We start from the raw sequence: 23,733 nt of genomic DNA on the forward strand, positions 1-23,733 counted from the left end.
AGAGAGAGAGACAGAGAGAGAGAAACAGAGACAGAGAGATGGAGAGACACAGAGAGACAGAGAGATGGAGAGACACAGAGAGACAGAGAGATAGAGAGACAGAGAGATAGAGAAAGACAGAGAGACAGAGACAGAGAGAGCACAAAAAAACAACAAAAAGAATCTAACTATAAAAAGCTATTATCGTGACAGGGAAGACTAAGACACAAACTCAGAAGAGGAGAAAAATGTCAAAATATCTATGGTCAAAAGCCCAAAGGAAAACAGGAAGTGGTCTCAAACTCAGAAAGAATTAATGGAAGAACTCAAAAAGGAATTTATAAATCATATAAGACAGGTAGAAGAAAAAATAGGAAAAGAAAAGAGAGTGATATATGATAATGATAAAATAGATTCAAGAGCTTAGAAAACTGCTTAAAAAGTAGAATTAACTAAATGGAAAAGGAGATTAAAAAATCCATTGAAGAAAAGAACTCCTTAAACAGTACAAATGACAAAAAGGAAAAGAAGATAGAAAAGCTAATTAAGGAAAATAATACCTTAAAATATAAATGGGGCAAGTGGATGCTAATGACTCTATGAGACATCAAGAATCAATCAAACAAATTAAAAAAATGAAATAATGGAAGGAAATGTAAAATACCCTTTGTGAAAAACAACTGGACATAAAAATAGATACTGAAAAGACAATATCATAATCACTGGACTACCTGAAAACAATCATTAAAAGAAACACCTGGACAACATCTTTCAAGGAATTATCAAGACAAACTGCCCCAAAATTCTGGACCCAGAGGGTAAAAGAGGAAATGAAAGAATCTACCAAGCTACTCTTGATATAGATCACAAAATAAAAACTCCAACGAACATTATAGCCAAATTTCTGAACTGTCAGGTCAAGGAGAAAATACTACAAGTGGCCAGAAAGAAGCAATACAAATATGGGAAGAGCCATGATCAGGATTACACAGGACTTGGCAGCTGCAATATTAATGCATCAGAGGTCATAGAACATGATATTCCTAAATGCAAAGAGCTAGGACTATAGCCAAGAATCACTCCCGGGCAACGTTAAGAATAATTCATCAAGGGAAAAAATGGCCATTGAATGATTTCAAGCTTTCATAAGGAGAAGACCAGAAGCAAACTAAAAATCTGACTTCCAATATCAAGACTCAAGAGAAGCAGGTAAAAATGGAGAAGAAAACAAGGGATTCAGAACGAAACCATTTACATCCCCCCAGGGGAAGATGATACTTGTTACTCTTTAAAAATGTATCACTAACAGTACAGATTAAAGGAATGTACATAGACAGAGAGTATGGGTACAAGGTGAATTGGAGGAAATTGCTTAGGAAATATTAGGGGATGATAAAGAGGAATACAGGGGATGCAGGAGGAAGGGAGAGGTAGAATGGGGTGAATTCTTTCTCACAAGGAAGTGCAAAAGACCTATTACAGTGGAGAGGAAGATGGGAGGGTGGGTGATGAGCCTTGCTGGAATCTTACTATCATCAATATTGATTCAAAGAGGAAATCATATAGATAATCAATTGAGTATAAAGATCTATCTCACCCAACAGTGAAGCAAGAAGGTAGATCAAGTAAAGAGGGGATAGGGAATGACAGAAAGAAGTGAAGATCAGTGGAAATGGGAGACGAAAGTAAAATACTGGTGAGGTGCTAAAGGGTGAAAAGAGAGAGAGGAGAGACAAGAGGAAGAATAGAATGGAGGGAAATAAACATGGAATTATCATAACTGTAATGTGAAAGGGATGAATTCTACCATAAAACAGAAATGAGTAAGAGAGCGGATCAAAAACCAGAATCCTACAATATGTTGTTTACAAAAAACCCATTTGAAGCAGAGAGATGCTTACAGACTAAAGGTAAAAAGTTTGAGCAGAATAAATTACTGAAATTTAAAAAATCAGGGGTAGCAGGGTGAATGGAATTTTAGAAAAATTAAGATATGGAAGACCTCTGGAGAAAAGTGAATATGGATAGAAAGGATTATACCATTTTCTCAGCGATAAGTGGAACCTATCCAAAAATTGAACACGAACTAAGCCATAAAAACATCACAAACCAATACAGAAAGGCAAAAAATAATAAATCCTTTCCAGATCATGATTCAATAAAAAATTACATGTTATGAAGTTCATGGAAAAAATAGACTAAAATTAATTGGAAACTAAATAATCTAATCCTAAAGAATTAGTGAATCAATCAACAAATCATAGATACAATCAATAACTTCATCCAAAAGAATGATAATAATGAGACAAAAATACCAAAACTTAGGAAATACAGTCAAGGTAGTTCTTAGGGGAAATTTTATATATTTAAATGCTTACATAAATAAAATAGGGAAAGAAGAGATCAATGAATTGTGAATGCAACTGAAAAAGTGAGTGTTAGGTCAAATTAAAAATTCCCAATTAAATACTAAATTAGAAATTCTGAAAATCAAAGGAGAGTTTAATAAAATTGAAATTAACCATACTTTTGTAATAATAAGTAAAACTGAGAACTGCTTGTATACACACACACACACACACATATATATATATATATATATATATATATATATATACAGTTATTTGATTAAAAAAAAGAAAATGAAGTTACCAGTATCAAAAATGAAAAGGGTGAATTCATCAACAATGAAGAGGAAATGAAAACAATAACTAGGAGTTTTTTTGCCCAACTGTATGACAATATATCTGACAATTTAAGTGAAATGAGGGAATATTTACAAAAAAATATATAAATTTGCCAGATTAACAGAAGAGGAAATAAAATACTTAACCTTATTTCCCCCAAAAAAGAAAAGAAATTGAACAAATCATCAAATACCTCCTTAAACAAAACTCTCCAGGGACAGATGAATTTATAAGTGAAATCAACCAAACATTTAAAGAACAATTAATTCCAATACAATATAAACTATTTGGAAAAATAGACAAAGAAGGTATCCTACCAAATTCTTTTTATGATACAAATACTGTTTTTGGGGTTTTTTTTGAGGGGGGAAGGTAGAGCAATTGGGGTTGACTTGTCCAAGGTCACATGGATAGTTTTTTGTGTTGTGTGTGAGGCCAGATTTGAACTCAGGTCCTCCTGATTCCAGGGCTGGTGCCACCTAGCCCACCCACAAATATGGTTTTTATAACTAAACTGGGAAGTGCCAAAACATAAAATAAAATTATAGGCTGATTTCCCCAATGAATGTAGATATAAAATTTTTAAATATGACACTAGTAAAGAGATTACAGAAACTTACCATGAGGATAATACACTATGACAAGGTAGTATTTATACTAAGAATGTAGAGCTGGTTCAGACGCAGCAAAATTATCAGCATAACTGACCAAACCAGTAACAAAATTAACAGAAATTATATGATTATCTCAATAAATGCAGGAAAAAAACTTTTGACAAAATATAACCCTCATTCCTGTTAAAAACACTGGAGAACATAGGAATAAATGGAGTATTGTCTTCCTTAAAATGCTAAGTAGCACCTATATAAATCCATCAGCAAGCACTATATGTAATGGGGATAAGTTAGTAAGATTTCCAATAAGATCAGTGGTGATACAAGAATGTCTGTTATCACCACTGTTATTCAATATTGTAGTAGAAATGTTAGCTTTAGCAATAATAGAAGAAAAAGAAACAGAAGGAATTAGAATAGAGAGTGAAGAAACTAAACTACCACTCTTTGCAGACAGTATGATGGCATACTTAGAGAATCCGCTAAAAATCTTGAAACAATTAACAGTTTTAGCAAAGTTGCAAGATCTAAAATAAACCCACATAAATTGTTTTCATTTCTATATATTACTAGCAAAGCCCAGCAGCAAGAGATGGAGAGATGAATTCCATTTAAAGTAACTATAGACAATATACATTTTTGGGACTCTTCCTGTCAAGACAAAAACAGGAACTATATGAACACAATTAAAAAACACTTTTCACACAAATAGTCATGTCTTCATAATTGGGAAAAAAAACAGTTGCTTGTGGGTAGGTTAAGCTAATATGATAAAAATGACAATTCTACCCAAATTAATTTGCTTATTCAGTGCCATACCAATCAAACTATCTAAAATTATTTATAGAGCTAGAAAAAATATAACAAAATTCATCTGGAAGAATCAAAGTTTCAGAGTATCAAGAGAATTAATGAAAAGAAGTGCAAGGTAAGGTGGCATAGACATACCATATTTAATACTGTTTTATAAAGTAGGAACCAACAAAACTAATTGATACTGACTAAGAAAATAGAGTGGCAAATCATTGAAATAGGTTAGGTACATATGACACTGTAATCACTGACTAGTAATTTGCTTTTTGATAAACCTAAAGACTTCAGTTTCTGGGATAAGAACTCAATATTTGACAAAAACTGCTGGGCAAACTGGAAAATAATATGGCCTAAACTAGGCATAGACTAGCATCTTACACCATATACCAAGATAAGGTCAAAATACTACCCAAATTCTTAATGGAAAAGTTAAGTGAGTTACAGGAAGAGACAAAAAAACTATATTCTGCAACAACAGCACTGTCCTTCACCAGTGGAAGAATCTGGCAAAACAACATCAAAACAGACAGACAAAATAGCAGCATCACAGCCAGGTCTCCTCAGTCCTTGGCAGCTCCAGGTTTCAGTTCTCAAAAGTTCTTGGCAGCTCCAACTGGCCCTCAGCAATCCTCCACAATGTTGCTCCCCAAAGTTCTTCTGCCTCTCTCTCTCTGCTTGGGCTTTCTCTAAATCCATGGCACCAGCTCCTTCCAGTTCCGCCCTCTTTTTTTACATCAACAAGTCCATCCTATAAGTGGGATTCACAAGCTCTGTGTTTCAACAATCAACTCAAAAACCAAGCCAATACAGGGGGACCTTTAAATTCCATTACTATTACACACATTAAGCAAATTAACAGAGCAAGTCATTGTCTACCTGTCACATCTATGGGGATGGGAAGAATTCATGACCAAACAAGAGAGTGAGAGCATTACAAAATTTGAAAAAGGTAATTTTGATTAGATTAAATCAAAAGCACTTGTACAACCACCATTGCAACAAAAATTTGAAGGACAGCAGAAAGATGGAAAATATTCTCAAAGCAAGCAATTGTGAATTGAGTGAAATTTAGTGAATTTCATATTTCATGAAATATATTTAATTGAGTCAAATTTACAAGCATACATCCCCCAATTGATACATCATCAAAGGCTATGAACATGCAGTTTTCAGATGAAGAAATCAAAGCTATTTATAGGATTATGAATAAGAGCTCTAAATCATTTTTGGTTAGAAAAATGCAAATTAAAACCACTCTGACATACCACCTCACACATATTAAATTGGGTAGTTTGACAGAAAAGGAAAATTATACATGCAGGAGATGTGGAGAAACTTGGATACTAATGCACTCTTTGTGGAGTTGTGAACTGATCCAACAATTCTGGAGAGAAATTTGGAACTATGCCCAAAAGACAACCAAACTGTGTCTGCACTTTGTTCCATCAATAGAAATACTAGGTCTGCAGCCCAAAGAGACCATAAAACATGGAAAGTACCTACATGGGAAAAAATATTTATAGCAGCCCTCTTTGTGATGGCCAAGAATTGGAAATTGAGGGGATATCCATCAATTGGAGCATGGCTGAACAAACTGTTGTATATGAATGTAATGTAATACTATCATGCAATAAGAAATGGTGAATGGGCAGATTTCATAAAAATACTGGAAAGACTTGTATGAACTGACACAAAGTGAAATGAACAGAACCAGGAAAATGTACATAGTATTAGCAACATTGTATAGTGAGCATCTATGAATGACTGATTAGAGAGCACTCATGAAGGAAAATGCTATCCATATCCAGATAAGGAACTGAAGGACTCTGAATGCAGATCAAAACTTATTTTTTCACTTATTTTATTCTTTTAAAATTTTTATTTTGATCTGTTTCTTCTTTCACAACTGTGACAGATAAGGAAATAGTTTTACATGATAGCACATTTGTAAACTCTACCAAACTGCCTGCCATTTTCAGAAGAGGGGTGGGAAGAAGGTAGAGAGAAAATATGGAACTAAAAGTTTTGCAGAAATGAATGATACATTTTCTTGACATGTAATTGGGGAAAATAAAATATTATTTATTTTTTATTTATTTTTTAAAAATTAATTTGTTTGTTTCCTTTTAGTTTACAGGATTCAATTCCACAATTCCTTGAGTTTCACATTTTGTCTCCCTTCCTCCCTTCCCCCCATGGCGGCATATAGTCAAGTATAGGATCTGTAAAAACTTTCATATTATACATTAGTCAGGTTATAAAGACGGATTGTATCAGATGGAATGAAAAATGGTAAAGAGGACATAAAACCAAACAAGAGAAGGAAAAAGATCAGGTATTTTGCTTCCACCTGGATATAAACTCAGTTCTTTCTAGTTCTTTCTCTGGATGAACATATTTCTCTCTATCATGAGCCTTTTGGAATTGACTTATATCACTTCATTGCTGAGAAGAGTCCAGTCTTTCAAAGTTGGTCATCACACATATGTGGTGTCTGTAATTGTGTACACATTTCTCCTGGTTCTACTCTTCTCATTCATCATCAGTTCGTATAAGCCTCTCCAGGTAAATATGAAGACCGTCTGCTTCTCGTTTCTTATAGCACAATAGTATTCCATAACATGCATATACCACAACTTGTTCAGCCATTCCCTAATTGATGGGCACCCCCTTAATTTCCAATTCTTTGCTACCACAAAAAGAGTTGCTATAAACATTTTTGTACATATGGGTCTTCCTCCCACTTCTATGATCTCTTTGGGATATAACCCTAGGAGTGGTATTGCTGGGTCAAAGGATATGAAAGTGTTTATAGCCCTTTGCGCATAATTCCAGATTGCTCTCCAGAAAGGCTGGATCAGTTCACAATTCCATCAGCAATGCATTAGTGTTCCAATTTGCCCACATCCTCTCCAGCATTTGTCATTTTCCTGTTTTGTCATCTTAGCCAATCTGACTGTTCAGATGTAGTACCCCAGAATTGTTTCAATTTGCATTTATCTAATCAACAGTGATTCAGAGCATTTCTTCATGTGCTAATAGATATCTTTAATTTCTTTCCCTGAAAACTGCCTGTTCATATCCTTTGACCATTTATCAATTGGGGAATGACTTGTATTCTTATAAATTTGACTCAATTCTCTGTATATTTTAGAAATGAGTCCTTTTTCAGAGACATAGGTTGTAAAGATTCTTTCCCAATTTCCCACCTCCCTCTTAATCTTGGTTACAAATTTCATGTAGTCAAAATTGTCAATTTTACATTTTATAATGTTCTCTCAATTCTTGTTTAGTCATAAAGTCTTTCCCTCTCCACAAGTCTGAAAGGTAAACTATTCCTTGTTTTATGGGACTGCTTACAATATCAACCTTTATACCTAGATCATGCACCCATTTAATCTTGATTTTGGTATATGGTATTAGATAATGGTGTATGCCCAGTTTCTGCCATACCATATTCCAGTTTTCCCAGCAGTTTTTGCCAAATAGTGAGTTCTTATTCCAAAAACCAGGGTCGTGGGGTTTATGAAACAATAGATTACTAGTCATTGACTTCTGAAACTCGTGTGCCTAATCTATTCCATTGATCCACTCCTCTATTCCTCAGGCATTACTAAGTAGTTTTCATGACTGCTGCTTTATAATACAGATTGAAATCTGGTATAGCTAGTCCACCTTCCCTAGAATTTCTTTTCATTAATTCCCTTGATATTCTGGATGGTTTATTCTTCCAAATAAATTTTGTTACTATTTTTTCTAGCTTTATAAAGTAGTTTTTTGGTAAATTAGAAAGTATATTCATTTTTATCCCCATTCAGTTTTCTCCAGAGATCTATCATACCTATCCTCTCTAAAATCCTGTTCACCTCCTTAACTTCTTTCTTGTTTATTTTGATGTTAGATTTATCAAGTTCAGAGATGGGGATTAAGGTCTCCCACTAGTATAGTTTTGCTATCTATTTCTTCCTCTAATACCTTTACCTTCTCCTCTAGGAATTTGGATGCTATGCCACTTGGTGCATAAATGTTAAGTAATGATATTGCTTCATTCTCAATGGTGCCTTTTAACAGGATATAGTTTCCTTCCTTATCTCTTTCAATTAGATCATTTTTTGCTTTTGCTTTATCTGAGATAAGGATTGCTACCCCTGCATTTTTTTTAAACAATCGGGGTTAAGTAACTTGCTCAAGGTTACATAGCCAGTTTTTTCTTGGTGTGGTGCTAAGTATCTGTGCCCAGATTTGATCACCAGGTCATCCTGACACTGGAGCCGGTGCTCTTACTTGCTGAGCCAGCTGGCCGCCCCTAAGCAATTGGGGTTAAGTAATGTGCTCAAGGTTACATGGCCAGGTGTTTCTGGGTGGGTGCTAAGTGTCAGAGCCCAGATTCGATCCCCAGGTCATCCTGAAACTGGAGCCGGTGCTACCTGGCCACCCCTAGCCCTGCTTTTTTTTTACTTTAGCTGAGGCATGATATATTTTATTCCAGCCTTTTACCTTTAGCCTGTGTGTATCCCTCTGTTTCATATGTGTTTCTTGTAAACAGCATATTGTAGGATCATTATTTCTAATCCATTCTGCTATCCATCTCCATTTTATGGGACAGTTCATTCCATTCACATTTACAATTATGACTGTTATCCGTTTTTTTCTCTCCATATTATTCCCACCCCTGTTAATGTTCACATTTCCCCCCTTTTCCCTTCCCCTCCTTAATAGTTCTCCTTTTGACCACTGCCTCCCTCAGTATTCCCTTATCAGCCCCCCCTCCCTTTACCTCCCCTTTCCCCTTACTTCTTCCCTCTCTATTAACCCCCCCCCCTTTCATAGCCCTTTCCTCCTCCTACTGCCTGTAGGATATTTTTATACTTAATGAAGTATGTTATTTCTTCTTCGCACCAAGAGTGACAGGAACAAATCTCATTTGAAGCTCCTCTCCCTCTGCTCTTTCCCTCTGAAATGATACTTTTTGTGTTTCTTCTCCATATAGTCCTATGCTTAACTGGTTGTTATTCCCTCTTTGCACCACAAACAATGAGGGCAAAGCTCATATGATTCCCATCTCCCGCCCTTCTTTTCCTCTGTTATACAGTTTTTATGCCTCTTTGTGTGGAATAATTTACCCTTTTCCACTCATTCATTCCCTTTATTTCATTCCAGTCCCTTTGTAGCCCTTAATAAGATTTTTTTAATTGCCATTTTGTGTATTTTATACTCATACCCTCTACTTGTCTATTACCAGTTTGCTCTTATCAAATAGCATTGAGTTCTGGCTTTTTTATCAAGAAGCTCTGGAACTCTGTTATATCATTGAATGACCATCTCTTTGCCTGGAAGAATATGCTCAGTCTCACTGGGTATGTGATCCTTAGTTGTACCCCAAGCTCTTTTGCCTTGCAGAAAATTGTATTCCACTCCCTCCAATCTTTCAGTGTAGAGGTTGCCAAATCCTGTGCGATCCTCACTGTGGAGCTTCGATATTTGAATTATTTCTTTCTGGCTGCTTGAAGTATTTTCTCTATTATCTGTTAGTTCTGGAGTTTGGCCACAACATTTCAAGGACTTTTCAATTTGGGATCTCTTTCAGCAGGTGTCCAGTGTATTCTCTCGATTTCTATTTTATCCTCAGGTTCTAGTATCTCAGGGCAGTTTTCCTTAATGAGCTCTTGGAGAATGTTTTCCAGGCTCATTTTTTTCATCAGGATTTTCTGGTAGGCCTATGATTCTCAGATTATCTCTCCTGGATCTGTTTTCTGGGTCAGTTATTTTTTCTTTGAGGTATTTTACCTCTTTTTCTAATTTTTCATTCTTGTTGTTTTGTTTGATTAATTCTTGGTTCCTCATGGAGTTATTTGTTTTAATTTGGTTGATTCTAGTTTTTAGCAAATCATTTTCCTTGGTTAATTTTTGGAGCTCCTTTTCCATATCATACACTTTTCTTTTTAGAGAGATGTTTTCTTCATTATAATGTTTTTCTAATTCTGCTATTTTGGTTTTGAGAGAATTATTCATTTTGTCTTCTTTCTCTCTCATTCGATTTTCAAAGTTCCTTTTGATGTCATCTAGGAGAGCCTTTGGTGCTAGGGACCCATTCCTTATTGATGTTTCAGCTGTGGGTGTGGAGTCCACATTGTTTCCCTCTGAGTTTGGTTCCTCTCTCTAAGGATAGTAGGACTCCAGAGTCTTTGTCTTTGTAGTCTGCTTTCTACCCATTTTGAGGTAGGGCCCTAGCCATGCCCTTCCTCTAGGATCTCAAGCCTTTACTGTAGAGGGTTTTGCCCTGGGGCAAGAGTTACTATGTTTTCAGGGTCAGAGGGGGTGTTTGGGGCAGGTGAGGTTCACTCTGTCATCCTGGCCTGTGGAGGCCCTGATAGGGTTTTTTTTTTTTTAAATTTCTGGGCTATGAAGTGGTAGTCCCAGGAGCGTTTGCTGTCCAGGACAAGGGCCCCTGTAGTTGCTTCTTACCTTGCTCTTTCCAGTCTCAGCCCTTTGGTGACAGGCCTGGTAGTGGACCTTGTGGTTCATGGGAAGACTTGCCCTCTGAGTTGATCAGGCCCCTTCCTGCCTTCCCGGCCTGCCAAAATAAAATATTATTAAAAAAATATTATTTTAAAAAAGATTTAGTTGCGTCAATTAATGACGTCATGCCTAGTTGGGTCTCTGGTATTTTCTGGTCTCCTCATTGGTATTTCAGATAACTTTGCCTTGGTTAACCTTTAATAACCTAGTATCATCAAGTATAGATGGCTACTATTTGGGGGACTAGTGCTATGATGGTCAATTTCTCATAATTAGACTATTGATAATATATATTCATGTTCTTTTGAAAGACTATCACTTAAAAATAGAAGGCTGGCTCAGTTCAAGACTTCATTATCCTGAGAATCTCCATTGATTCATTGGGAGAAGATACTATTTACCTTACAGTGTAAACGCATGTGGGGATAGGTGAAAAGGCACACTCAGTTTCTTACCAAGAAATAAAAAAGACTGAAAACTGCTGACCCAGCATGCAAATTTTGATGTATTAGTGGCTATACTTAAAAAAAAAAAATCCATACTACTTCTTAACATGCAAGCTAATGGTTATAATACATGATAATTAATAAAGTTATAGCTCCATATAATTGAAAAAATGTGAAGGGATCCTTCACATATGTATGAATGCATGTGTATATGTGCATATACATGTATAGCATATGTGTACTTAAGTAGATATGTGTGTATGCCTGTATGTGTATATTTGAACACATAATTTGATAAGACAATGACACAACTAATAATCCAATTCCACATCCAGGTTTAGTGAATCACTTAGCCTTTCTTCTACAGGTAGAATTGTATATATAGGTAGCTTCTCTAACAATATCATCAACTACAGTAACTTAAAATATGAAGTGGGTTACAACAGTTACATTGGCAAAGAAAAAGATAATTTAGCACCTGGAAGATGGCAAAATGAAAATTTTTGATATATTTAATTATGGAAAATGTGCAAGGCATTTTCCTAAGTGCTAAGATTTAAGGATGTGAGAAGAGACAATTCTTTCCTTCAGCAAGTTTACAATCCAAAAAAATGCAATCTATGTCCACAAATAACTTTAGGTACCTTTCATTTATTTTTATTAGCTAGTTTTGTGATCATTAATGAATCGCAATCACTATATGTGTAAGTGAGAGAAAAATCTATTTCATGGTTTGAACCTAGCTTCATGCCTGGGAAACTGGACAACCTCTCCTTGTTGCCTAGAGACCCTTAATAAAAGACCTATTTTATTTTTATGAGAAACTCAGTCAGATCCAAAGATTGATGCAAGGAGTTTTCTCAGTTGTATATCTCAAGCAACAGATATGTCTTATCTGAAAACTGACCCTATAGTGATCAATTGGTTATTTTTTTTCCATATTACTTTGATTGTTTTTCAGACACTTAAAAGACTGAGACACCTCTTTTTTTCTAAATTTAGGGAACTGCACTTGTTTACTCCCTGTTTTTCAACATGGAAAGTCCTTAATCTTTCCTCCAATTAGAAATTGGATTGTCTAATGTTTTATTGGTTCATTTTAATTAATTGCCTTTATTTGATTAATAGTTTTTACTGTATAAAAGTCTGTCTCACCCTGTATTTGGGGTCTAGCCCTAAGTTGATGAGGTCTGTTCCTGGTTTGTTGAGCAATTGGTGTATCACTTCATAAATCAAGTTGTTAAGAAGATAAAAGTTTTGTTTCCTTAGCTAATGACACATAAAGTTTCTCATCTATTAACTATATCAGTTTATCTTGGTGAGGTTTCCTTTGTTTTGTATCATGATTGCATGAGCATTCTGGGGAAGTTATGAACTCCACAGAGAAATGCTTTTAAATTCCTAAAATGTAATACATATGCTATTAAAAGAAACAAATTATATTGAAATAGCTGTCAAAACATTTAAAATAAAACAAAATGTTCACTGAATTTAAATTTGGAATTCCTACTTGATCTTCATTCTTTCTAATATCTACTTGATCTTTATCCTTTATAAATTCCCTTGTAGTTATTAAAATCTGTGAGGACACTACATGAAAATTCCTAGAATACAATTTTAATTATACCTTGGTTCCATGGTATGGACAATTAGTGAGACAGCTAGAGTAAAGTTCCAATACATGCAAAACTTTCATTTCATATTCATTAACATGGAAGTTATTTAAATCATTTTTTTACATAACTGTCCTTTAGCTTTTGCCATACTTGATGATTCATCAATATGAAACATCACAGCAAAGCTGGTTGCTAAGAGAGTGATATTAAGGCAAAAACTTACATGACTATCAAAAATATGCTTTTCTAATGCAATCACTCTATGGATAAGTACATCAGTGCTTGCATATGTAATTACATCACTCCAGGATAAGTATCTTTAAAAAAAGCTTTTCTAATGATAACTATGCAAAAACTACTGGGCTCAAAGTCACTGGCAGTAGAAACCTTCAGAATAACTTCAGGAAAACTGTAGATAAGGGACACTCATTTTCCTGACTTAGAATGATTCAACATTTTAAACATTAAGAATGAGGATAAGTTAAAGTGAGTGTGTTTTTGAAAGACATTAAGTCTGATTGATGATTTTTTTCTTGGATGATGCAAAGCTTGCTTTCTACATAATTATATACTAGTTTATGACTAGCAAAAGATAAGGAAATTAGGAGTCATATATGTGCCTGATATTGTGCTAAGTTATTTATAAATATCATCTCATTGGATCTTTACTACAAACTTGCAGGATGAATGCTCTCATCATTCTCATTTTTCAGTTGAGGAAACTGAGAAAAACAGAGTTTTATTGACTAGACCAGGGTTATATAGCAAGGAAGCAGGTAAGATATGATTAGAACTTCAGTTTTCCTGACTTCAGGTCTAGCATTCTATTCACTCCTTCACCTACCTATCTCTATGTAGCAAGCCTGTTTCTCTAGATCCAGTCATAATAGCAAAACAATTACAAAGCTCTCTTATTAACTAGGCTTATTTGTAATAGCTGTTTTCCTTTTGATGCAGATAACAGGCAAGCCCTGCTATAAATAAATTATTTTTAGCTCTTGGATCCCAGACTAAAAATAAGCCCTAACTAAAGAATGTATATTCACTAGCATGAATATATGCCAAAGTACAGTTGACCATAATAGCAGCCATAGCTAAGATAATTTAAACATAGATAAAAAGATAAAGTGCTGGTGATATTCCATTAAGCAGGTATGACAGGCAAAGAGAAATGTTAGTTAGTGATTGGAAAAGTATGAAATGATTGTGTTCCTACTAGTATCCTCAATTTGTGCACAAATTGCAAGTTAGTCTCTGTCTTAGAGAAGTTGAAAGGACCACAAGAATATATTTACTCTATATAAAGAAAGGGAGAAAATGGGTGCTTCAAAGAGCAGACATATAAGAAAAAGGTGAAGAGGTAAAGGGACATCCTAACCTGAATCCAGACCTTGGTGATAGGATAAATATGCAATATACAGATCAGGAAGAACAACTACATATTTGGAACCATTTCCTAATAGGACAGAACTGTGTCATACCAAAAAGAAGCAAATTTTTTTGTGATCCAAGGAATAATGATGTGAATCTACAGGTGTTACCAGGTGAAAGATTATTCGATAATGCCAGAAAAAGAAGAGATAAATAGTCCCTTCTTGAGAACTTCCTATTTAGGAGTTACTGAGGAGACTATTTATTGAGTTGAAAATAACAATAGAGATATCTCTTGTCTTCCCAGGACATTCGTTCCAGATGTGTTGGAGATACTCTTGGGAATCGTCAAGCTTGAAAACAATGACCTAATCCTGGTGATTGATGTGGAACCAAATGATAGTGCCAGGACAAATGTGGAAATCAATGTTAAAGATTATGAATTCCTGAGCAAAATCTAAAGAACATAGGAAGACAGGTGGTGTTTTCATCACTAGTGCTGACTGAAGACAGGGACTCAAAGGAGAAAGGCAGATTTGTGCAATGAACAGCTGGCTAGGAAGATAGTTTTTTAAAGTGGTATTTAGATTTCTCAACCTCAGTTTGAACAAAATGGCTCTTGGCCAGTCATGGTATGCATCACTGAGGTGTTGTTAAACACTCAGTTTTTTTCTTCAATACCTATATTCTTGAGAATGTGATGAAATATACTTAAACCTGAAAATTGATGAAAAATAATAAAATGACCCATTGGTCTCTTCCAAACTTTATGTCATAACATATTATTCAAGTTGGCATGGAAAGAAGAAGAATAAATGAAAAAGCTCATGACAAATTGTAGACAATCTGGAAGATGAGAATTGATAATAAAACCTGGGGTTCAGATGTTTATATACAAATTTATAATGTATTGGCAATGAACATATTGAAATACAGATTTAAATTCTAATGGACAAATTTGGTCCCCTATATGTGACTGAGATTTGACATAAAACAGTATGCCTGAGGACCACAGGATCACATCAAATGAAGATCATTTGATCAGCTGTGGCTTGTCAGCCAGGAAAATATATTTTTGGGAGGTTTATATCTGTATTTCAAGTACTTGGAGGGCTGTCATGTAATAGAAAATTCAACTTATTTTGATTACTTATATGGAGAATAGGACTAGATTAAAAGAGGTTAATTCATAATTAATATAATTAAAAGGTCATGACAATTAGAGTTCTGCAAAAAAAAAAGGATGAGATGGCCTCCCTCACAAGAGGTCTTCAAGAGAAAGATTGATGACTACTTATTAGGGAATTATTTTATATAGGGCAGTACTTTCTGTAGGGAATGATTCATTGTTGAAGGACTTGGTTGTTTTTATCTCAATTTCATTTCTACAAATATTCTTCCCTACTCATCTACCTATAAAGCCATTCATTGCAACATAAAGGTGAAAACAAAGCAGTTTAGAAGAACCAATCACCTATTAACCAAACCTCTTCATGTATGCAAAATTCCACACTCATAATCCTCCCTCCAAAAAGGAGAAGTCAGGCATTTTCCAACTTTTTCCAGAGCCACATTTTAAAGTCATTATATTTATGCAGATTTTGTTTTCTTTTTTTTTTGTTCTGTCCATTTACATTTTTTATTCATATGGATAATTTTACTGACTGAGCTTACTTCACTCTGCCTCAACTTGTATGACTTTCCATGTTTTTTTGTGAATTCATCACATTATTTAAAATGGTGCTATAATATTCCACTTACTTTTCCATTCCTTTGACCAAAGGTATCTACTATGTTAGTAGTTTGTTGCCAATACACAAAATTCTGTATATTTTGTTTTATATAGGAAGTTTCTGTTTCATCCTCCTTGGCATAGGTATCTATAGTTGGATTCCTGGAACAAAGGGTGTGAGGATTTTATTCACTTTTTTATCATAATGTTAGCATTTTCTCCTGAATGTTTGGCTCAATTCACAGCTAACCACCCATAATGTGTTAGTGTGTTGTGTTTCTGCAATCCTATGGATAGAAGAAAATCTTACTCAGGTATGGGTGGGACTAAGTACTTTTGAGATCTCTTGCAACTCTGGAATCTTATGATTTTTGTGAGAAGAATGAAATAGTTAGTGGACTCTTCTTTATTTCAAATAAAGACCTTCAGAGACTGATTAGTGACTTTCTATATATCAGTCATATTGTAGTCCATAGAATATGTAGTGGTTTGGAAAATGGGTAACCTTGAGGTCATATGTTGCCCTCTAGGTCCTCAAAGTATGGCCCTTTGAATCCAAATTTCACAGAAAAAAAAGCATTTGTTTGTTCTCCTTTGTTAAGTTTGGCTTCAGTCAAAGGGTCACACTTGGCCTCGAGGCCATTGATTCCCCACCAATGCACACTCTGAGGGTGTACTCTTAGATTTTTTTTCATATACAGGAAACATCTGACCCATATCTGATAGGATCTCAACAGCTAGAGATAGCAAGAGAAACCATTCAAAGCATAGGGAATGTCATGGACAAAGACCTGAAGGCAAGCATTGGATGCAGGGAGAATAGCAGGCAGTAGATCAAGCTCTTGTGTCATAGATTCAGTTTTAGCAAATCTTACCCTGTACTTTCATAGAATCTCATCTCTTCACCTAAATGGTTGTTGACCCATATGCTTCCTGTGCTTGAGAATGCCCTAAAATTTTTATTCAGATTCCTATGGCTCATTTCTCTATTAAAATTTCTTTTGTGTAAATAGGAATGATTCCAGAATACAATTTTAGCCCCATCGTAACTTTTGTATTTTTTTTGCTTTTTGGAGAGCAACTGGGGTTAAATGACTTGCCCAAGGCCATGCAGCTAGTAAGTGTTAAGTGTCTGAGGCCATATTTGAACTCAGGGCCTCCTGACTCTAGGGCTGGTGGTCTATTCACTGCACCACCTAGCCACCCCAAAATATAATGAGAAGCAACTGGGTATTACTTCATTTTCGGGGGGGGGAGGAGGCAGGGCAATTGGGGTTAATTGACTTGCCCAACATCACATGTCTAATAAGTGTTAAGTGTCTGAGGTTGTATTTGAATTCAAGTCCTCCTGACTCTAGAGACAGTGTCCTATTACTGCACCAGCTAGTTGCCCCCCCCCATGTTAACTTTTAATGCTTTGGCAGCATACACATAATCCACTTTACATAACTTATGATTAAATTATAAAATAAGCAATTATAGCCCTATGCTCTTTGATTGGACACAAAGGAAAGAATCATTATTTGTTAGATAAATTTAAAGTGAGGGAGAAGGGAAGAATACTGGCCTTGGATTTAGAAGATGTGGGTTTGATTATTACCCCTAAAACTAATTAGCAGGTGTGTGGCACAGTTGATAGAGCACTTGGTCTGAGATCAGGAGGATGAGTTTATAACTGGCCTCAGATACTTACTAGCTATGTGAAAATAGGCATGCCATGGAACCACTTTCAGCCTTACTTTTTCAACCGCATAACGAGGAATATAATTATAGCTACCTCAAACTCTTATTGAAAACATAAATAAGATGATACTTGAAAACATTTTGAAAACTTTTAAGATTTATACAAATGCTAGCTTCGATGATTATTTTTTTAATTTTTAAAAATTTATTTACTTTTAGTTTATAACATTCTTCTCCAAAACCTCTTGAGTTCCAAATTTTCTCCCTCTTTCTCTGCTCTCCCTCACCCCCATGGCATCATTCAGTCTAACGTGGGTTCTACAAATACCTTCACATTAAAAATTACTCAAGTTGTAAAGAAGAATTATAACCAATGGAATGAACAATGAGAAAGAGGGAACAAATGGAAAGAAGAAAAAAAGAGCATGTAGTTTGCTTTAATCAGCATTCAGTCTCTGTGATTCTTTCTCTGGATGTGGATAACTCTTTCCATCATGAGTCTTTTGGAATTGGCTTATACCAATTGCATTGTTGAGAAGAGCCCAGTCTATCAAAGTCAGTCCTCACAGATACGATGTATCTGTAATTGCTTACAAATTTCTCTTGGTTCTGCTCTCCTAACGAAGCATTAGTTTATATAAGTTTCTCCAGGTTATTATGAAGCATCTTCTCCTCATTTCTTATAGCAAAATAGTATACAATCACATTCATATATCACAACTTGTTTAGCCAATCCCCAATTGATGGGTATCCCCTTGATTTCCAATTCTTTGCCACCACATAAAAAGAATTGCTATAAGTATTTTTGTACATATTGATCCCTATTCCACTTGAATGATCTCTTTGGGATACAGCCCTAGAAGTGGTATTGATGGGTCAATGGGTAATGTACTTTTGAGCATAGTTCCAGATTGCTCTCCAGAATGGCTGGATCAATTCACAACTTCACCAGCAATGCAGTGGTGTTCCAATTTTCCCACATCTTCTCCAACATTTATCATTTTCTTGTTTTTTCATGTTAGACAATCTGACCAGTGAGAGGTGGTACCACAGAGTTGTTTTTATTTGCATTTCTCTAATCAACAAGTGATTTAGTGAATTTTTATATGACTATAGAGAGCTTTAATTTCTTCCTCCGAAAACTGCCTGTACATATATCATTTGACCATTTATCAATTTATAACTTGTATTCTTGTAAATTTGACTCAATTCTCTGAATATTTTAGAAATGAGGCCTTTATCAGAGATACTGGTTATAAAAATTCTTTCCCTTTTTTCTGCTTCCCTCCTAAATTTGGTTACATTGACTTTGTTTGACCAAAATTTTTCAATTTAATGTGATCAAAATTATCCATTTTGCATTTTGTAATGCTCTCTATCTCTTGTTTGGTCATAAATTCATCCATTCTCCATAAATATGGTAAGTAAACTATTATTTTCTCTCCCAGACTGCTTAGAATATCAAATTTGTATCTAGATTGTGAACCCATTTAGACTTTATTTTGGCATATGGTGTAAGATATTGGACTATGCCCAGTTTCTACCATACTATTTTCCAGTTTTCCCAGCAGTTTTTGTCAAATAATGTGTTCTTATCCCAGAAGCTGGAGTCTTTGGGTTTATCCGACAGTAGATTACTATACTCATTAACTACTGTCCTTGTGCACCTAATCTATTCCACTGATTGACTTCTCTATTCCTCAGCCTGTACTAAAGTGTTTTGATGACTGCTGCTTTATGGTACAATTTAAAATCTGGTATGACTAGATGACCTTCCCTAGAATTTCCTTTCATTTATTCCTTCGGTACTCTAGATTGTTTGTTCTTCCAAATGAATTTAGTTACTATTTTTTTCTAGCTCTATAAAATGATTTTTGGTAGATTGATTTTTATGACGCTAAATAGGCAAATTAATTTAGGTCATTTTTATTATATTAGCTCAACCTAGCAATGAGCAACTGATGTTTTTCCAATTATTTATATCTGACTTTATTTGAGTGAAAAGCATTTTGTAATTGTGCTCATATAGTTCTTAGGTTTGTTTCATCAGGTAGATTCCCAAATATTTTACAATATTTACAGTAATTTTAAATAGAATTTATCTATTTCTAGTTGTTGGGATTTGTTAGAAATATACAGGAATAAAGAGGATTTATGTGGGTTTATTTTATATCCTGCGACTTCTAAATGTATTTATTATGCCAAGTAGTTTTTTACTTGATTCTCTTGGATTCTCTAAGTATATCATCATGTCATTTCCAAAGAGTGACTTCTCTTATTGGTACAGCTAAAATTTCTAGTACCAAATTGAATAACAAGTTTGACAGTGGACATCCTGTTTCACTCCTTGTCTTACTGGAAATGCTTCTAGCTTATCCCCATTAGATATAATACTTACTGATGGCTTTAGATAGATGCCACTTATTATTGTAAAGAAGACTCAATTTATTTATTTATTTTTTGCTTTCTAGTGTTTTTAATAAGAATGTGTGTTGTATTTTGTCAAAAGCTTTTTCTGCACCTATTGAGATAATAGTATAGTTTCTACTAGTTTTTTTTATTGATATGAAGGATTATACAGATAGTTTTCCTAATATTGAACCAACTTGGTATAAATCCTCCCCGATCAAAGTGTATTTTTCTCATGATAAATTGTTGTAGTCTTTTTGCTGATATTTTATTTAAAATTTTTTCATCTATATTCATGAGGGAAATTGATCTACAATTTTCTTTCTCTGTTCTGGCTATTCCTGATCTAGTGTATCATAAAAAGATTTTGATAGGGCTCCTTCTTCTCCAATTTTCCCAAGTAGTCTATAAACTATTGGAATAATTTGTTCTTTAAATGTTTGATATGATTCATTTGCAAATCAATTAGACCCTGTAGATTTTTCTAGGGAGTTCATTGATGTCTTGTTCAATTTCTCTTTCTGAGATGGGGTTAAGTATTTTACTTACATTTCAGTTAATCTGGCCCACTCAATTTTTTTGTAAATATTCACACATTTCAATAAGATTATAAAATTTATGGGGATACAATTGGGAAAAATTATTCCTCATTATTGTTCTAATTTCCTCTTCAATGGAGGTAAATTCACCCTTTTCATTTTTAATACTGTTAATATGGGTATCTTCTTTCTTTTTTAAATGAAATTGATTAAAATTTATGAATTTTATTTTTTCCATAAAACGAGTTCTCAGTTTTATTTTAGTTCAATAGCTTTCTTTATTTCAATTTTATCAATCTCTCCTTTGATTTTTAGTATTTCTAATTTAATATTTAATTGCACATTGTCAATGTGTTCTTTTCTTGTCACCCAATTTATTGAGCTCCTTTTGGTCTATTTTATTCATGTAAGCTTTCAGAGATATGAAACTTCCCCTAAGAACCACTTTTCCTGCATCCCACAGGTTTTTGGTATATTGTGTCATTATAGTCATTCTCTTGAATGAAGTTGCTGATTATTTCTATTATTTCTTGTTTGACCTATTCATTCTTTAAGATTTAATTAGTTTCCAATTAGTTGTAATCTATTTTTACATAGCCCTATATTACATGGATGCATTTGATATTTCTGCTTTTCTGCATTAGATTGTGAACATTTTATCCCCCACTACATTGTCAATTTTTGTGTGTGTGCCACGTACTGCCAAGAAGATATATCCACATTCATTTTCTCCAGGAGTCTATTATATCTACCTTTTCTAAAATTCTATTTATCTCTTTAACTTCTTTCTTGTTTATTATGAGGTTAGATTTATTAAGTTCAGAGAGGGGGATGTTGAGGTCCTCCACTATTATAGTTTTGCTATTGATTTTTTCCTTTAACTCTCTTAACTTCTCCTCTAAGAATTTAGATGATATCCCACTTGGTGCATATATGTTTAGTAATGATATTGCTTCATTGTCAATGTTGCCTTTTAGCAGGATATAGGCTCCTTCTTTATCTCTTTTAATTAAAAGTATTTTTGCTTTTGCTTTCTCTGAGATTAGGATTGCTACCTCTGCTTTTCTTTTTCTTTAGCTGAAGCACGATATATTCTACTCCAGCCTTTTACTTTTACCCTGTGTGTATCCCCTGTTTCAAATGTGTTTCGTGTAGACAGCATATTGTAGGATTATAGTTTTTAATCCATTCTTCAATCTGCCTCTTTCATTGGAGAGTTCATCCCATTCACATTCACAGTTATAATTACTACCTGTGTCTTTCTCTCCATCCTATTGCCTTCCCTGTTTATGCTTTTATTTTTCCCTTCCCCTCCTTAAGAGTTTTCCTTTTAACCATTGCCTCCCTCAGTATTCCAACTGTATTAGCCCACTCCCTTTTCCTACCTTTTACCTTAATACTTTTTCCCTCCCTTCTAACCACCCCCCCTTTTTCTTTCCCCTGCTACTGCTTGTAGGGAACACTAGATCTTTATACTTAACAAAGTATGCATCCTTTTCAGGTCATGATGCAATAAAAATTATGTGTAATATAGGGCCATGTAAAAAATAGATTACAACAAATTGGAAACTAGTTAAATCCTCCTCCAATCTTCTCTCTCCCATATGTTCTCCCATACCCCCCTTAGACTTTTCCAATAGGGCATGGTGGATCTCTATGCCACAGTGCCTGTATATCTTCTTTCCCAATTACATGTAAGATAGTATTAATAATAGTATATACGTATATATAATTTTAAACATTTGATTTTAAAACTTTGAATTTCAGATTCATTCCCTTCCTCCCTTGTCACCCTCCCTTACTGGGAAGATAAACAGTCCAGTACAGAATGTACATGTGTAGTTAATGAAAAAATATTAACATAGTAGATATATTGTAAAAGACTGACTATCTTTCCCTCCCTCCTATCCCACCACTCACTTGTTCTATTCTCTACTTTGATCCCATCTCTTTTCAAAAGTGAGTGCTTCCAACTTCCCTTCTTCCCAGCCTGCCCTCCCTTCCACCATCCCTCCTCTCATCCCCTTCTCCTTACTCTCCTGTAGGGTGAGACACACTATTTAGTGTGTATTTCATTCCCTCTCTGAGCCAAATTCAGTGAGAATAAGGTTGACCCATTTCCTTTTGCCTTCCTCTTCTTCCCCTCCATTGTCACCCCTTTCCCTTGCTCTTCTTTATGAGATAGTTTATCTCATTCTGTGTCTCTCCATTTCCTCTCATAATATTCCTCTCTCACCTCTTAATTTCACCTTTTAAGTATCATCCCTTCCTATTAAATTGGTCTTGTGCCCTCTATCTATGCATACTTGTAAGCATATATACACACATTCACACATGTACTTATATGCCCATATGCCCTCCGATATAGACATATATGTATATATATATATATATTTATACACACATATATTTCTATTCCCTTCAATTATTTTCATACTGAGAAAAGTTTCATCAATTACAATTATCGTTTATCTATGAAGGAATGTTAATAGTTCAACTTTGATCAGTGGCTTATGATTTCTCTTCCCTGTTTACCTTCTCAAGCTTCTCTTGCTTCTTGTATCTGAATATCAAATTTTCTATTCAACTCTGGTTTTTTCATTAAGAATGCTTGAAAGTCCTGTATTCCACTGAAAGATCATATTTCCCCCTGAAAGATGATATTCAGTTTTGCTGGGTAGGTGATTCTTGGTTTTAATCCCAGCTCCTCTGCCCTCTGGAATATCCTATTCGAGGCCCTTTGATCCCTCAGTGTAGAAGTTACCATATTCTGGGTTATCCTGATCATGTTTCCACAATATCCAATTTGTTTCTTCCTGGCTGCTCAAAACATTCTCTCCTTGATCAGGGAATTCTGGCTATAATATTCCTAGGAGTTTTCTTTTTGGGATCATTTTCAGGAGGTAATTTTTGGATTGTTTCAAACTCTATTTTGCCCTCTTGTTCTAAAACATCAGGGCAATTTTCCTTGAGATTTTCTTGGAGGATGATTTCTAGGTTCTTTCCCTGATCATGGCTTTCAGGTAGTCCAATAATTTTTTAATTATCTCTCCTGGATCTATTTTCCAGGTCAGTGGTTATTCTCATGAGATATTTCATATTGCCTTCTATTCTTTAATTTGTTTGGATTTGTTTAACATCATATTGATTTCTCTTAAAGTCACTAGCTTCCCTTTACTCCAATCTAAATCTGAGGGAACTATTCTCCTCATTGTGCTTTTTAGATTCTTTTTCCATCTGCCAAAATCGGCTTTTCAAGGCATTCCTCTCCTCATTGCCTCTTTGGGCCTCTTTTGCCAATTGAGTCAGTCTGTTTTGAAGGTGT

The 23,733-nt window shown here is 34.7% G+C and overlaps 1 long non-coding RNA gene across 3 annotated transcripts in view; it reads right to left on the reverse strand.

The window, feature by feature from the left end:
* LOC138170317 (uncharacterized) overlaps positions 1–23,733 on the reverse strand; it is a 108,158-nt gene that overhangs the window by 25,587 nt on the left and 58,838 nt on the right. For 2 of the 3 annotated variants that reach the window (XR_011170572.1, XR_011170571.1), the window contains exon 2: positions 10,559–10,667. This is a non-coding gene — a long non-coding RNA (uncharacterized lncRNA). Of the gene's footprint in view, positions 1–9,579; positions 10,668–23,733 lie in introns of those variants that run through there. The other variant, XR_011170570.1, reaches the window with a different exon arrangement.

This window comes from Petaurus breviceps, unplaced genomic scaffold (assembly GCF_028583685.1).
Source record: "Petaurus breviceps papuanus isolate PSGF00001 unplaced genomic scaffold, PetGlider_PUasm1.0 38, whole genome shotgun sequence".
Lineage (NCBI taxonomy): Eukaryota > Metazoa > Chordata > Mammalia > Diprotodontia > Petauridae > Petaurus > Petaurus breviceps.